The sequence below is a fragment of the Meriones unguiculatus genome, chromosome 3, assembly GCF_030254825.1.
Source record: "Meriones unguiculatus strain TT.TT164.6M chromosome 3, Bangor_MerUng_6.1, whole genome shotgun sequence".
In the NCBI taxonomy this organism is placed as follows: Eukaryota; Metazoa; Chordata; class Mammalia; order Rodentia; family Muridae; genus Meriones; species Meriones unguiculatus.
Window position 1 is genome coordinate 19,595,241 of NC_083351.1, and position 17,795 is coordinate 19,613,035.

The window sequence follows — 17,795 nt, forward strand, 5'->3', positions numbered from 1 at the left end:
TGCCTCTACATTCCAACTCCGACTTCCCTCAGATGGAGTGTGACCTGGGCCACGTAAGTAAAGCAAAGCAAAGCAAAACAACAAACACAGAAAAACCCTTTCCTCTCCGAGCTGCTTTTGATCATGGTGCTTACCACAGCCACTGAGCGCAAACTCGGGTCCCAGGGGCTCTGGGAATTCAACACAAGGTTGTCAGGGTGGCAAGTGTCTTTGCCCACTGACCAGTCTCGTGATGGCCTCCTCTGACTCTTTCTCTCGTTCTCCTTCCATGATCCCTTTATGATCAGGCCCTGGGTGGCAGAGCTGCCAGGTCGCAGCCAGGAAAGTACCCGCCTGTTGGGACCTGGCCTGAGGGGAGAAACAGAACTGACCCAGGACCTGCCCCTCTTCCCTGCCCCAGCTCCTCCCCATCCTAATCTAGGTCTCTTTCTCTAGAGCTCTGCCCAATCCCAGGCCTCAGGGGCTTCCTTTCTCCCGAACTCCTCCTCTTACTCCCTTCCCCCTACCCTTCTTCCCTGGGATGGCAGCATTCTCTACGTTGGCAGCCGGGCAGAGTGGCCACCGGAAATGTTAAACCTGAGTGTGCTAGGAGAAAACCAAGTCCACAAGCTTATTTTATTTAAAGGTTGTTTTGTTTTTGTTTTTTGGCTTTCCAGACAGGATTTTTCTAAGTATAATAGCCTTGGCTGTCCTGGACTCACTTTGTAGACCAGGCTGGCCTTGAACTCCCGTAGATCTGCCTCCCGAGGGCTGGGATTAGAGGCCTACAATACAATGAAAGGTAAGGATAAAAGCAAGACCACATATTATAGGGTAGGGGAGCCACACATTATGGAGTGGGTGGTCACGGGTATGGACAGATCTTGAAAACATATTTTGTAAGGCAAAGGGCAGTCATGCAACATTGGGTCATGAGTTCAGCAGGGCAAAGGGTGGTCATACAGCACGGGGTCACAAGTTCAGTGCAGGCTGAAAACCATGGCTTGCAGGGTGCATTAGGTCTAGGAAACAGAGTCTTACTCTTGTGAGGTGTGGAGACCTAACAATATGGCCTCTGTTCTGCTTTCACCTTCCCCCCTTGGCTTGCATAACCCTTTCAGATCTTTGACAAGGGAGCAGGCATGGTTTGATGTCGTTGTCGGGGTGAACAGGGTTCCGGCATTGGACACTAGTGGGTAATAAGGCTAGTAATACATTGAAAAGCACAGGGCTGGAGAGATGGCTCAGAGGTTAAGAGCACTGGCTGTTCCTCCAGAGGTCCTGAGTTCAATTCCCAGCAACCACATGGTGGCTCACAACCATCTATAAGGAGATCTGGTGCCCCCTGCTGGCATGCAGGTGTATATGCAGACACAATGTTGTATACATAATAAATAAATATTTAAAAAAAAAAAGAAAAACACAGAGCTGGGAGGCTCATGCTTTTAATCCCAGCTCTCAGGAGGCAGAAGCAGGTGGATCTTTGTGAGTTGGAGGCCACCCTGGTCTACAGAGCAAGTTTCAGGACAGCCAGGGCTACACAGAGAAACCCTGTCTGGACAAGGAAGAAAGAGAAAGAAAGAGGAAGGAAGGAAAGAAAGGAAAGAAGGAAGGAAAGAAAGGAAGAAAGAAAAACAGGGCCCAAATATTATGGTTAATAAGAAAACTATCACGGAGGCCGATGAAGGGACAGAGCCATCTCAAACAGAAGGGCTATTTGACCTGTGCCCGGGAGATTTTGTTTATTTCCCTTTGTAAGTCATTGGTTATCATCAGTGCGGGAGAACTCTGATAGATGAACACAACACATTCCAGGGAACTGTGAGCATTCAAGATTATGTTTGGGCAATAGGAAGTCTATGGTGACTCTATTTTGTAGGAAGTCACTCTTAGTTCTCCCATTTCTTGATTAACTCCTGCCAGTATCTTTGCTGTATATTAGCAGTTTTAGCTATTAAGTGGGCTACTTTTAAAATTAAATTTATTTTTAAAAATTTATTCACTTTACATCCTGATTGTAGCCCCCTCCCTCGTCTCCTCCCAGCCCCACCCTCCTTCCCTCTTCCCCTTCCCGTAGTCCTCAGAAGCAGGCTATTTTTAGACATCTCCCAGTCCAGGGACAGGTGCTACAAAGGCCGCAGTGGGCTCTAGCAGATGTAGGAGTCATCACAGTGTTGAGGGAGGGACCTTTGAATCCTGTTAACAGATTGTAGTAGGCGTGACGTGTCCCATCCCACCTATGCCCTGGTAAACCTCAGGAGAAAAAGGTTCATCCCAGGGGTAATGGTTTCCCTTGGGGAGCACACGATCGGAAGGGATCCGATCACAGCATAGGCGATGAAGGAAAAGGGCGTTATTTACCAGAATATGGCAGTCAATCTGGAAATGTTTATGGGCGCATGCTCCATCGAGTCCCCTGTTTGAAGTTGGTAAAATGTTCATGTGTGACTTAGGATAAGTTTTTTCTCCCCGCATAGGAACTCAGGAACTTGTCTGCCGTTTGAGGCTAGGCGGCGCCACCGGCTGGTATCAAACCTGCCAGCTGCAGACAGTGGCATTTTAGCTGTTAATTTCAATGGAAACACCTGAGGGTTGTTTTTTTTTTTTCCTTTATCACTTTAATACGTTTGTAATTTCCATCATCTGAATTTGTTAAAGAAGATTTAATTGTGCTGAAGTCTATATTGTTACTTTGGGCCTGGTCAGTCAAGGTAGTCCAACCCGATTGCCCTCCTTCCGGTCAGGTAAAAAAAAAAAAAAAAAAGAAAAAAGAAAAATTCCTTCTTTTAGCCAAATAGTGGGACTGGTAGTTGGGACAGTCTCTGGCTTTACAAAGTAACACTAAGTTTTTTCCTATGATGATGTATTGTCTATCCCCCAAGTTAAAAGACAGGATCAGATCCTAAGGCAAATGGCAGCATAATTGTTAACCAGAGACCCATCATAGTGACAACCAGAGGCAACTACGAGGAAGTAGGACCCATCTTAAGTCCCAGAAATTCTAAATTTTAAGGGGCTCCATTCAGTCATAGTCCGCCTCTTCTTCTTCCTGCTCTCCTTTGGGTCTTCCTGGTCCTCTGGCACCTTCTTAAGGTGAGAGTGATGAATCCAGGCAGGAACACTGGCGACTTTGACAGCAGTGGGAATCTGGAGAATTACGAGGTAAGGTCCTTCCACCTGGCTCAAGACTGTCAGTTTTGAACCGTTGCATCAACACAGACCAACCCAACAGGCTGAGTTACCTGGATCTGAAAGGAGTCTTTTTTTTTTTCTAGACAGGGTTTCTCTGTGTAGCCGTGGCTGTCCTGGACTAACTTTGTAGACCAGGCTAACCTCACTGCCTCTGCCTCCCAGAGTGCTGGGATCACAGGCGTGCCCCTCCGTGCCCTGGTGAAAATATATTTCTTTATTATGTATACCATATAGAAGAGGGCGTCAGATCTCATTGTAGATGGTTGGGAGCCACTATGTGGTTGCTGGGAATTGAACTCAGGACCTCTGGAAGAACAGCCAGTGCTCTTAACCTCTGAGCCATCTCTCCAGCCTCCCTGGGGGGAATCTTAGCCAAGGTTAATTGAAATTCTTTCGAGGTCTCAGAGATTGGAGTAGGCCAACCTGGTAACAGTCCAGCATGTACCTAAGGGACGGTTGGGTGTGGTCTTCCATAGACCATCTTGTATGGGTTAACATTGGGGGAACAACAGACCCTGAGAAAGGCATAAGGCAAGAGAACATCTCCTTTAAAGTCCTAGTCATCCTTCCTACCTGCCCTGAGCTCTGAGTTGTTTCTAATTTACATGAAGGGCCTTAGAAAGCAATTTAGACAGTTTGGCCAAAAAGGCCAGGCCATTGTCGTACCCCAGAGATAGAGGGAGGACAAATTTGGGGATAATTTCTGCTATCAATTTCTTATGTACTACCCGGGCCTTTTCTGTCCAAATTAAAAAGGCCTCTACCCAACCTGTGATGGTACCAAGGCCCATATAGTCCTGGTTTGATGTCAGTGAAGTCCAAAATTCACCAGGTACAGTACCTTGACTCCAGAAGAGAACTCTTTTTTTTTTTTTTTTTTTTTTTTTTTTGCACGTACCTGAGCAGCACAGGTCAGGCAACGGTCTGAAATGTTTTGAAATACTTCTTGCTGCCCAGGCAACCACATGTGAGGACAGATGAGTCCCGAGATCTTAGGTGACAGGTGCATAGAGCAGCATTTACCAAGTTCTGGCCCGACACCTTTGGTGTGCAAAGAGCACACTCTTCTGTCCAGCAAGAGCCACCATCCACTGCAGTGTCCCCAGGCCCCCAAATCAGAACATGACTTGCATTCTCCTGGCTCATACTCAGGGACATGTTCATCAGAGCTGAGTGGGGGCACAGGGACAGCAGATAGCTCCAGGATGGTCTAGGGACAGAGTTTGCCAAGTGCGGCCTCCTTAGCCACCTACTCTGCAGAGTTGTTACTGTGACTTTGGGGCTTTTGTCTTTTTGGTGTCCTGGCCAGTGTCTTATGGCCAGCTCAGCTGGCAGCCAGATGGCCTCCACCAACTGAATGATTTCATGTTTATTTTTAAGAGTCTTTCAACTTGAAGTGAGTAAGCCCTTCTGTCTATAAATCTGTCTGTGAACATGAGCCTTGGCAGAGGCACACAGCGTAGATGCTTATCGTTTTCTCCTTAACCCATCTTAAGGCCTGCCTCAGAGTGATTATTTCTGCTCCTTGGATAAATGTGCCCCCAGGCAGGGCTGGTGACCTCATTTTGACCTGTGACCACCACCAATCCTGCATACCTGGTGAAGCTACCCAGGGGTGAAGCTACTGCCACCTGTGTAGAGATCCAAATCTCCGGTGGTGAGAGGGACATCTGCCAGGTCAGGTCATGCGCCTTGGATGAGGTCCATGATTTCCAGGCAGCCTCGGATGGGCTCTCCACAGGGTGACAGGGTTAATGGTCCAGTCTGTCCTTATCTAGGAGAAGGGCCCGATACTGAGGCAGACAGGCATTCTTATCCACTGGTTGGTGGCATCTCGCAGCAAGGTTTCCACTGCGTGTGGAGTCTGTCCTAGTGTGAGTTCGTCAGCCTCCCTTACAGGGACTGCAATGGCTCTCAAACAATGGGGCCATCTAGAGGCCACAGCGTCCAGTGTCTTTGAGATATAGACCCTGGTCTCTTCCAGGGAGTCTGTGTCAGGACCTCCTTGGCAATACCGTTTCTTTCATGGACACAGAGGGGAAAGGGCTTGGAAACATAAGGGAGACTCAAGGTGGGGGCCTCTGTTGACTGTTCGTGTTCCTCAGTCTATTTTAAAAGGGTGTTGCCCCTGGCTGTTGCAGAGTTCAGGGGCTTGGTAATGTCAGCAAACCCTTATATCCAGAGCCAGCAACGTCTGACAACTCCCAGAAATTCCCCGACTTGTTTCTTTCTGGTTGAATCTGGGGTTTGCCTTACGCCGATGTACAGGCTTGGGGACAGCAGTCCTTCTTCTTCCTTTAATTCATAGCCAAGCAGGTAACCTAAAGTGAGCAAGTGTCAGCGTTTGTAGAAACTCCGAAGCCTAACTGGACCAGAGTCTCCAAGAGGCCCGGGTGGCTCTTAATCAATCTTCCATACCTTTGGCTGCTAACAGCAAGTCATCCACATGTTGGAGCAAGGTTACCTCGGGGTGCTTGCTGCGGAAGAGGCTTACGTCCTGATCGAGTGCGTCATCAAAGGTGGTGGGAGAGTTCTTGAATCCCTGAGGCAATTTGATCCAGGTTAGTCGTTCTGATACTCCTGACTCAGGGTCAGTCCATTCAAGAAAATGGCTTGATTCACTTTGACAGAGGGTGGGGGTGGGGGGGAGAAGAATGCATCCTTTAGATCCAGAAAAGATCCACGTACACAGCGTTTGCTCCTTTGTGGGATCCCTCTTCTGTCTTCCACCCTTACTAGACAGGAGAGAAAAAAGGATGGAGAGGAAAGGGTAATGGTGTTATCTTTAGACTGCTTCCTGCTGGTTAAGGGTGTCAGGTTTCTTGGAGCAAGTTTGATCTTCGATGTCAGGATATCTAATTTCTTCTCATTTCTTTGCGAATGACTTCTTGACGAACTGCAAACAACAGTGTCCAACCACCAACCAGACAATGACAACGACAACCTTGATTCTCACTCCTATGGGCCCTAGCACTTACAGAGCCTCTGAAAATTTCCCAGAATTCCAAGCATCACATACTTGTAGAAACTATCTGCCCCTGGCCAAACCATGGCCCCACCAGAGCACAGGACAAAATAAAATCACCTGCGGTGAAACAGCCTCATATCTCCACACCTGGGATTAAAACAAAAAACATATTCCTGTAGCACTTCTGTGTTTTTTTTTTTTTTAAAGAAACCAAAATTACAAAAATTTCACTCCAGATCCACAAGCCTTATGCTCTGGTGGAAATAAGTTGAGCAGAGAGTCTGGGTCCAGAACTGTTGGGCAAACGGCCTCCACCCATCTCTTTACTCCCCTCACGTCTTGTACTAGTCTGTCGTCTTGACTTCCAGGGTTCTGGACAGGCGGGAAGGGGGTTATTCCAGGCTGACTGGCCAGGGTGAGTAGACGTGCTCTAAGGAGTCGCCTGGTGTGAGCCTTGATTCCCCCCCCACCCCGGCACAGCCTCGGATGTTACCTAAACTACCACAGGTGGTACATGTTTTGCCAAGCCAGGGGGGTTGCCCTCTGCCCGTACCACAGGGACTTCTCCGATTACCGATGTTTTGCCTTTCCCTTCTGGGGGGTGAGTGGGACTTTGGAGGAACAGTGTTCGCTTAGAGGGCAGGGCGACAGTCAAGACTTTTGCAGGCCCCCCTAACTGGAACTTGGGGGTGTCCCCGAAAATGAAATTAGAGCCTGAAGTGTGCTCAGAAGATTTCACCCTTGCAATGGGAAGGGGTGCTCAGGGATGACACTGAAGGAATGCGTTAGTCTTTTGACCCAAGGTGACGGTGGTACATCTGTATTCTTTTACATGCCCCGTGTTGCTCTGTGTCTTCGTTTTCTGGGGAGGGGTCCTGGGAGCCCCCGCAGGACTGAGTGGAAGTCTATAGGTTGGCTCCGGACATCAGCAGTTACCAGAGGCTTCTGGGGACCCAATTCAGAGGGTCCTTTACCTCACTAGTCTTCCACAGCCAGGATCAGTTAGGTTTGGGCAGGGGAGTGGCCACGTGTGGGGGTCCTCCATCCTTCCCGTGGCAGGAGGGTTTAATGCCCCACCCCTTCCGGTAGGCTCGTTGGCTTCTTCGTAGTGACTTTTCCTGGTGAGAGTGGCTGAGTCATACAGTCCCACCAAGGAGGCTTGCTTCACCTTTTTGGCCATTTGGTCTTTACTGTCTCAGGTGTCAAATACCTTCCGGGTTATTTCTAAGAGCTCTGAGCAATTCTTCCCTGCAAATCTGTCTATCTTTTGAATTTTCCGACATATACCAGGGGTGACTGGACAACGAAGGCCATGTTAATCGCCTTGAGATTTGCTGTGTCCTCTGGATCTGTAAGAGTAGATAGCTGATAAGCTTCCTGGAGGCGAGCTAAGAAAGCTGAAGGGGATCCAGTCCGGGCCCTGATTAACGTCAGCTACTGCCTTTTCATCCCTTCTGCCAGAGCCTGGTGGTAATTGCTGAGAGATTCCCTCCCTACCTTCCTCAGGGAATTCATCAGGCAGTGAGGGCCTTCCAGGGATTGCTGCTTTGTGAGAATCCACTCTCCTCGGGGAGAAAAAAGCGCAGAGGATCTGCTGAGTGTCACCCCAAACTGGGAGGCGATGGAGAAATATAGAATCAGCCAGAGAGACCAGGGAGTCAGGGCTGAGACTGAAAGGCGGGTTCTGGCTCTTCCTGTTGTGGAGGTCTGTGGTGGGGAAGGGAATGAAGAGAAAGGTAAGAGGTAGAGACAGGTGTTCCCTTTGGAGTTGGGGTTTGAGAACTCAGGGGAGTCAGAGGGAGCCTGTTGTTGAGAGTAGAAAGGAGGGAAGGTGGGAGCAGAGGGCCCTGGAGGCCCATATGGATTCCCTGATGGGTATGAAGAGGGGAGAAGACTGGGGAGGGTGGCGGGAAGAGACTGGTTGGGAAAGAGGAGACAGGAGGAGGCCTGGGGAGACCTGCTGGGGAACCAAGGAGTAGGAGTACCATGCGAGGTCTCTTTTGGGGCATGGAGAGGGCAGGAGAAAGATGGGAGGCAGGGCAGAGGAAGGGGATCGAAGAACGGTTGGGGCTGAGAGGAAGAAGGGAGTATGGAGCAGACAGTGTGGGAAGGCTTGGTGGGGAGAAGGGAGTAGGGAGGGAGTTAGGTGTGGGACAGGAACTGGTTCTGGAGATACAGCCAACTGAGGCAGTCTCAGCCAGGGGGCCTGAGCCAGGGTAGGAAGTGTTGGGCTTCTCCCAGCATCCCTTGGTCCCTACCCCCTGCAGAAAACAGCTGGCATACCCCATCCTCTACCCTGAACTTTTCAACCCAATGGCGGGGAAGGGGGCTTCCCCTCCCCTTCACTATATAATCCAGACATTTTGGTTCCCCTCCCTCTCTTTCTGTGTCTCTCCTCCTCTTTTTCTCCTCTCTTCTTTCTCTCTCTCATTCTCTTTTCCTCTCCTCTCTCCCTCTCCCCCTGCATGGCGGCAGAGAGCTGCTTCCAAAAAAACCTGCATTTATAGCTCATATGGCTGCTTCAAGAATGTTTATCAGAGCCTCATATGCCAAAGGGAGCTGTGGATAGAGGGTGTTAGAAGGGGATGTGATGTAGTGGGGTGGGGGAGGAGTAAAAGTTCCATTCCTCCCAAGATTTCTTGTGTTTGCACAGCAAATTCCGTGAAAGCAGGCTCTGGAGACGGTCCCTGGAGTCTCCAGGCTCTGGAGTCTGGGCTGCTGCTTTCTGGGGGCCCTTTTACCAAATAGGACAGCCTGGCTGTCCTGCCGGGTCTGGATCATGGAGACCCTCATCCAGGGAGGCGGAGCAGAAGTTGCTTCAGCCCAGAGCTAAATGTATCCAGCTTGATGGGGGGGGTTGGGATTTCCCTGGGAGATGTTAACTACTGCCTGAGCCGCCTGTGGGTCAAAAGTGACCCATGGGAGAGATTCAGGTGATCCTGAACCTGGGCTATTTGAACTCACAAAATATTCACAGCCCCCTCTTGGTGATAGGCTAGCCAAAATCTTCCTCAACTAGAGGGAGTTAAAGTTTGTCATAATTTTTTAGAACGTGGGCCAGAGGGCCGTTCAGCTTACAAGTCTTGTTACCCATGTCGTTCATCCATTTCAGTCACCCGAAGCTGAAATCCACAAAGACAGACCAAACACAAGACAGAAAAGCAAAGGTAACAACAGGACAAGGATAACAGCAGTTGGGGTCCTTTGATGTGCCCCAAACGGGCATAGATTGGATCTTGTTCCCCAAGGGATCCCACAGAACCAGGACAGAACCAGAAACCAGAAAGATGTCACAGAAAGATGGAAAAGGTTTCTATAACTTATCTGGGGAGGAGGGTGCTGGAGAGATGGCTCAGTGGTTGAGAGCACTGTCTGCTCTTCCAGAGGACCCGGACTCAGTTCCCAGCACCCACATAACAGCTCACAACGGTCTGTAACACCAGTTCCAAGGCATCTGACACCTTCACACTAAATGCATATAAAATAAAAATTAAAAAACAACAGCAACAACTCATCTCCCTTTTGAGCACATCTGTTCAGGTCCCAGAGTGAACTCAGCTTCAGAATCCGGGTGGATGGGCTGATCTTGCTGGAGAAACTCTGAATGTTAAACCTGCGTATGCTAGGAGGAAGATGGAATCCACACTGCCCGGTTAAAGCCAGCTCTGCTTGAGAGGTGTGCCCTGGGCTGAACTGCCAGCTGCCCCACCCTAAGCCAGGGCTGGAGGTCAGCCCCTTTGACTGCCTTTTTGAGGTTCCTTTTATGGGGAAAGGTTACAGGTAATGGAATACAGCTGTTAGTATGTGTACAAGGGTGAGAAAATCAGCTGTTTGAAAAAAAATGTGATGAGAGATAAGCTAAGAAAAAAGCAACATCAAAAGTGGAAGGGGTGTCCTTAATGTGGTAGATGGTTGTGTGCCTGGGGGCCGGCTCTGGCCCTTTGAGAGGGAGGACTGCAAAGAAGATGAGGAGTCCGTGAGGGGAGAGAGGAGTGAGTCAGTCGCCGTGGTCAGGGGGATCTTGCAGCTCTGACTGACTAGCAACCAGGTGCTTCTTCATTTGTACAGGTTTTTACAGAACAAAGACAGAGTAACGTTTGGTTATGCAAGAAGCACAGGTTATGTGTTTGATTCCTCATTACCTGTCCAGGATTACAAGTTCAGTTACAATTAGAAAGTACACATAAGAACAGATTTTATTTTATTTTATTTTTGGGTTTTTTTTGTTTTTGTTTTTTGTTTTTTGTTTTTTTTTGACACAGGGTTTCTCTGTGTAGCCTTGGCCATCCTGGACTTGCTTTGCTGACCAGGCTGGCCTCGAACTCAGATATCCACCTGCCTCTGCCTCCCTGAGTGCTGGGATTACAGGCATATGCCACTGCGCCCAGCTCAGATTTTATTCTTATTATATCAGCCCTTTAACTCCAATTTGTTCAGATTTTATTTTTATTATCTGCCCTATAGCTCCAGGGTAAAGACTCTAAAGAATGTCTCCTCCAAAGCAAGCACATTTATTTTATGACCGCCTGCTTTTAGGCTGGCAGTGTTTGCAGTTTTAAAGCACTCCAGACAAACAGAAAATATCTGAACCAGTCTTTCTATGAACAGCCAATACCAATCTCTAATTCCTCTCATTATATCTGTGTCATTCAGTAGGAGACATTTATTTTAGTCAGTCTGTCTCATGTACTGAGTTCTATTCCTCCAGGGCTGTACCCTGTGTGACCCTCTGTGTTTAAACCCCATTTTCAGAGAGCTCTAAGCACGCTGTAGAAGGAGGCCTCGAATCTGTGACCTAGTCTCCTGGCCAGTCAGTTTGTCACTTGCCTCTGTTTACCCTGCACCGGTTATACTGTTCGAGTTTGCCTAGGGGTGGGTACCCCAAGAAGATTCCCAGAGTGATGGACCCTTAAAGAAATTTCTAGCTGTGTACTTTTCTGTGCTTAATGATCTCCAGGGCGTAAGAAGATTTCCAAATAGTAGCCAGATAAAGTTATATTTAGAACTTTTCCTTAAAAGAACTCAGACATCATTTTCTTGGGGAAAAGACATAAAATGAATCATAATGCAGAAAGGTCCCAAGAATGCAACACATAGAGACCAAAACCTACAAGTGAGGGAAAGAATGACGGTGATTGCAGCATTCAGCTCAGCTTTGCTGGGACTGTGTCACACAACTGTGCTGGCTTCATGACTTTCACCATTTCCAGTGGGTATGGCTCTTCCAGTCACGAGGACAGCTCAAGGTATCTTGAAACGGTATTTTTTAAAAATAAGTATTTATTTTTAATTTTTAACGATGGAAACAAAACATATCCTTCCTCAGACTTGACCTTGGCCTCCTGCCTGGCCTTACCTTTCAGATCTGGGTCTCCAAAGACATCTTTGTTGACAACAGTTTTGTCCGAGAGAGTATTCCCAGAGTAACTTGTGGGTATGAGGTGGTTACAGTTATAAACTTTCCCAGAGGACTTGATCTCTTGCTGATTTGTCACTTCTCTGTGGCGGTGGTCAGTTACAGCCACCAGGGCACGGCTGTAAGGGTGGTCTGAGGTACCACCATTAATGTTCTTCACAATGACGGCTTTGCATCTGGAGTGGAGCCCAGCCAGGACCAGCACCACTTTCCTGGGTTTCATGAACCTGCTCATTTCAACAGCAAGCAGTTGACCATCTATCTATCTATCTATCTATCTATCTATCTATCTATCTATCTATCTATCTTATGTGTATGGGTGCTTTGCCTGCATCTGTGCACAGTATGCATGCTTGTTTCCAGAGGAGTCCAGAAGAGGGCTTCAGATCTCCTGGGCTTGGAGTAACAGGCAGTTGTGAGCTGCCACGTGGATTCTGGGAATCAAACCTGGGGTCTCCGGAAGAGAAGCCAGTGCTCTCCAGTCCATGAGCACCTATTTCGTAAGGCAAAGGGCAGTCATACCTCATGCGGTCCTGAGTTCAGCAAGGCAAAGGGTGGTCATACATCATGCGGTCACAAGGTCAGTGCAGGTTGAAAAACATGTTTCACAGGGTATATTAGGTTTAGGAAACAGAAGCTTATTCTTGGAAGGTATGGAGACTTAACAGTTTGGCTCCTGTTCTGGTTTCACAGAAACCCTGTGAGAGGAGAGCAGTCCACTCCGTCTGCCCCATCCTGTCTCCTGGAGTACTTGCTGGCCCTGCGTGTTATTGAGTAACTCTGGGAAAGACTCCCTTCTTGACCCAGATCTGCCCCTCCCTCCCTCCCTTACGACTCGGCCTTAGGGGCCTGGGTGGGGTGATGTGCATCGAAGCTGATGTCAAGAGTTCTCAGTGCAGACTGCGGGAGGGCCAGCAACAGTCCAGGGCACGGTGGGGCTGTTTCCTTGGCCTCATCCTGCTCAGAGAGACGCTCTGGCCAAGGAGATGCCACAGAGGCCTGTTAGCTCCGTCTGGAACCAGCCAAGGCTGGGAAGGATGACCCTGAAGGCATGTGTCAATGTGTGCACGCTTCCCAGCAAGTGTGCGAACATGTCATGTGGGTTTTGGGGAAACTTGCATGTACAGTGACTTCTCTGTGCCCTGAGGAAGAGCATGTCTGTGTGATCGCTCTGGGCCTGCTTCTCTTTTGGAAAGTGCAATAATAAGCTAACACAAGGAAGTCTCTGTTGTGGGCACAGCAAGACAGCAGCCGTCCTGGCAACTGTGGTACAAACATTCTTTAACAATGACCTCTCAGCCGGGTGCGGTGGCACACGCCCTTAATCCCAGCACTCAGGGAGGCAGAAGCAGGACAATCAGTCGCTATGAATTTGAGGCCAGCCTGGTCTACAAAGCGAGTCCAGGGCAGTCAAGGCTACACAGAGAAACCCTGTCTGGAAAAACAAACAAAACAAAACAAAAGCCAGTGACCTCTCTGGGATGGGTGAGCTCTAGAGATGTGAGTTTGAAACGCTCTACCTGCATCCTCAGGCTTCCATGGAGGGATGAGGGGCCCACTACAGGAAGAGGGTGGCAAGCCCTGGCCAGGGAAGTGGGGCAGGGAGTGCGGACTCCTGCCATATGCCCACTTCGCTGCCTTCTGAGGTCAGCTGCACTCCCACACCTGACAGCTGACCCTGCTGTCAGGGTCCCCACCCGAGCCCCTAACCAGCCACTAGGAGCTCAAGGCTTGCTCTTGCCAAGAGGAAAAAGAAGCCCGGTGCCTTTAATCGCAGCGTTCAGGAGGCAGAGGCAAGAGGGTCTCTGAGAGTTTGAAGCCAGCCTAGTCTACAGAGTGAGTTCCAGGACAGCCAGAGCTGCACAGAGAATCCCAGTCTCATAAAACCAGGGGTTGGAGTAGAGATGGAGGGAGGACCAGTGGAAAGGGACTCTAGGGCTTATTTTTTCTTTGAATAACATTTATCAGGTTCCTTGGTCCCATTTTAAAGTAATTTGTGCCTGGGCGAGATGTGGTAGCATGTGATTGTTATTCCAGCACATAGAAGGTTGAGAAGGAATACAAACCAGCCTAGGGTGCACAGTGAGATTACGTCTCAAAACACCACAGCGCGCGCGCGCGCACACGCGCACACACACACACACACACACACACACACACACACACACACGCACGCTGGTGTGGTAGCTCAGCTGCCACATCTAACCACCTGAATTTGATCTCTGGGGCTCACATGGTAGAGAGAATTGACTCTCAGTTGTCCTGTGATGGCCACTCATGTGCCATGGTATGATCCTGCCCCCCACCCCCCAACAAGTACATAAACAAATAAAAATAAAACATACGTTGAAGAGGGTCTGGAGAGATGGCTCAGTGCTTGAGAGCCATTGTTGCTCTTGCAGAGGAGCTGGATTGAATTCCCAGCACCCATCCCTAACTCAGGTTCCAGGGGAGCTGACTCCCGCTCTCTGACCTCCTCAGTTGTCAAACATGCACGGGGTATACATACATACATACGTGCTGGCAAAGCATTCATACATATAACATTAATTATTAAAAATATTAAATTGAAAAAAAAAAAGAAAACATGTAGATACCCTTTCTAAAAGATATAAAGCTGGCTGCAGTGGTGCACGCCTGTAACCCCAGCGCTTGGGGAGGCAGAGGCGGGTGGATCTCTGTGAGTTCAAGGCCAGCCCGGTGTATGTAATGAGGTCCAGAACAGCCAAAGCAACATAGTGAGACCTGGTCTTGAAAAATAAAGTAAGTGGTCTGGAGAGCAGTTAAAAGCACCAGCTGGGGTGCTGGAGAAATGGCTCAGAGGATAAGAGCACTGATTGCTCTTCCCAAAGGTCCTGAGTTCAATTCCCAGCAACCACATGGTGGCTCACAACCATCTAAACATGAAATCTGGTTCCCTCTTCTGGCGTGCAGGTGTACATGCTAACACACATTGCATAAGTAATAAATAAATCTTTAAAAAAAATAAAAAAAGCACTAGCTGTTCTTGCAGAGGACCCGGGTTCCATTTCCAGCAACCACAGTGGCTCACAGCCCCTTGTAACTCCCTCTTCTGACCCCCACTGGACCAGGCACACGTGTGGCAAACAGGAGTACATGCACGGCAAAGCATTCACATAACAAAAATAAATAACTCTATGCAGTTCTTGAAAGCAATGTGCTGCTCAGTATGGAAATGTGAGAGATCTGAAAAAAACGGAAAATAAATAGAGGGACGGATCAGCCATATGCACTATTCCATTAACACTTGGGTATGCTTCCCAGGGGTCTCCAGGGACCCCTGGAATGGGGCGGTAACTGCATCTTACCACAGGACTGTGATCCTCCAACTGATGTTCCAAGGGCACAGAGCTCAAAAGACCCCAGAGAAGCAGAGGCAGGAGGATCACTGTAAAGTTCAAGGCCAGCCTGGTCTACAAACAGCCAAGGCTACACAGAGGTGCCACACCACGAAATCACATAAACACACACACACACACACACACACACACACACACACACGACTATGCACATACATTCCCACACTTTAGGTACATTCTGTTCTCACACAAAAATTCACTCCTGGCTCCAGGATCGCTTTTGTTTGTTTACAGCTGCCCACGTGTGTTGACCCTGAGACTTTGTACATCACCGTCCCCAGGCACACACTTACACACCTGTGTTGGTACACTTAAAACAGTCGACAGCTTGTCTTGAAGAAATTTAGGCTGGCTGCCAGAGGGCGGCTAACGTCACAGACACTGCTGCCACCTAGAGGCCACATCTTGCCCTTCACCCTTTTTAGTTTTTCCCTTAAGTCCTCACACTTTCAGCTGGCGCCTCAGCCTCACCTCGGGGAGCTGTTAGGCTCCTAATAAACATACTAGTTGAATGAACTAAAAACGCTTCCGTTTTTTCTTGATTTTTGGTGGCAGGGTCTCTCTCTCTCGTTTTTTTCGAGACAGGGTTTCTCTGTGTAGCCTTAGCTGTCCTAGACTTGATTTGAATACCAGGGTGGCTTCAAACTCAGAGCCATCCTCCTGCCTCTGCCTTCCTAAGTGCTGGGATTAAAGACATGCACCACCATGCTGGGCTGGTGGCGGAGCCTCATAGGTCTCAGGCTAGCCTCCTCTTAATTCACTGTGTAACCAAGACTAGCCTTGGTTAGTCTGCATCCCAAGTCCTGGGGTTACAGGCATGTACCACCACCCTCCCCAGGACCCTATTTTAAATTTGTCTGTCTGCCAAGTGGCTGAGGATGGCCTTGAAGTCCTTATCCTCCTGCTCCACCTCCTTCATGCTAAGATTATGGGTGTACACCACCAGGCCTGGCTTTATTGGATGCCTCAGATCCAATCATGGAGTTTAGTGTATTCTAGGTAAGCAGTTTGGGGCTACACTCCCAGCCCCAAAGTGAGTATTTTCAAATGGGGGTTGATGGAGGGAAGCGGCTTGCTCAGAGTCGCACAGCTGCTTCTAATTCTAATAGAGTGGTGCTCCGAACAGAGAGAGGCCAAGCTGAGGATTTTTGCTGGGGCAGGAAGCACAGCCAAGATCCCCTCCCGCAGGAGGATGAGAACAACTGGGAGGGATGATTTTTCTAAGAGAGCCTCCCTCTCCCAAGCCGCTTCCTCCAACTCATTCATACTCCCATTGGCAGAGCTTCTGGTCCAGGCTCCATGCTCAGACTAAAGGGGAGAAGCGAACAAAACAGACAAAGCCAAGCCCCTGTCCTCCGTCCAGTGTTAGGGCTCCAGAGAGGCCCCTTCCTCCGTGCCCTACCCCCAAGGGCTTTGGGGACCCTTTGGACTTCTCTTTACCACCTTCTCTGGGGGGATATGGAGGGTCCAGGTATGAGAGTGGGGAGGGGTGAGCCAGGATGGTTCAATCCCCACCATCTGGCCTGAAAACTGAGCAAAGAGAAGCTCAGAACTGAGATCCAGCAGACTGAACCCACCCTTGGCCATGACATCATCTGTGGCCTTGGTTCAGGTTTCTGCTCTTGCCCAACTTCACTCTTCTCATTAAATAATAATAAAAAAATTTATTCATTTTATTTTATTATTTTCATTGGTTTAGTTTTTATGGTTTTTTGTTTTTGTTTTTTTTTTTTTCTGAGACACGGTTATTCTGTGTAGCCCTGGCTGTCTTGTAACTCACTCTGTAGGCCAGGATGGCCTTAAACTCAGAGCTCCTCCTGCCTCTCCCTCCGGAGTGCTGGCACTAAAGGTGTGCATCACCACCACCCAGCTTTTTCACTTTATTATTTTTTGTGCATCACGTACATGCTTGGTCCTTAAGGACATCAGATCTCCCGGAGCTGGAGTTGCTGATGGCTTTGGACCACCACATGGGTGCTGTGAACTGAACAGCCAGGTCTGATGCCAGAGCAGCAAATACTCTTATCCACTGAGCCTTCTCTCCAGTTCACTTCTTTCAGCTATTAAAGCAAAGAGCGGGCCCCAGGACAGAGGTCCCAACTTCCATTTCTCTCCGTGGGCAGGAGAGAAGAAGAAGACAGGTGAAGGACACAGGCCCCTTCCCTACCCACCTCTGCGTGCCGGCACACCTGATGCTCCGAGCAGAACACGCTGCCTCCTGCTTCCTGCTCAGGGCTAAGAACTCTTCAGGCAGGGCCAGGAAGATGGCTCAGAGCATCCCCAGGCTGAGGTGGTGCACGCCTTTAATCCCAGCAGAGACAGCAGAACTCTGAGTTCGAGGCCAGCCTGGTCTAAAGAGCGAGTTCCAGGACAGCCAGACCCACACAGAAGAAACCCTCCCTCAAAAAAAAAAAAAATATATATATATATATAAATAGTGGTGGTGCCCGTCTTTAATCCCAGCACTCAGGAGGTAGAGTAGGCGGCTCTCTGTGAGACTGGGGCCAGCCTGGTCTACAGAGTGAATGCCAGGAGAGCCAGGACGACACAGAGAAACCTTGTCTTGAAAAACCAAACACACACACACACACACACACACATCAGTGGATAAAGAGGCATTTGCCAGCAAACCTGATGACCTGAACTGATCCCTGGAACCCACATGGTGGAAGGAGAGAAGTGACTCTTGCAAGATGTCCTCTGACCCCTACACCTGTATCCACCCATCCGCTCTCAAAATAAGTAAATGTTTAAAAAAAAAGATCTTTGGAAAAGTTTGACAGGTTTGTTGATGGTGGTGTTCAGTGGGACTGTTAGACCCACCAGCGATATAAATAATGACATAGAGGCTTGTTAATAC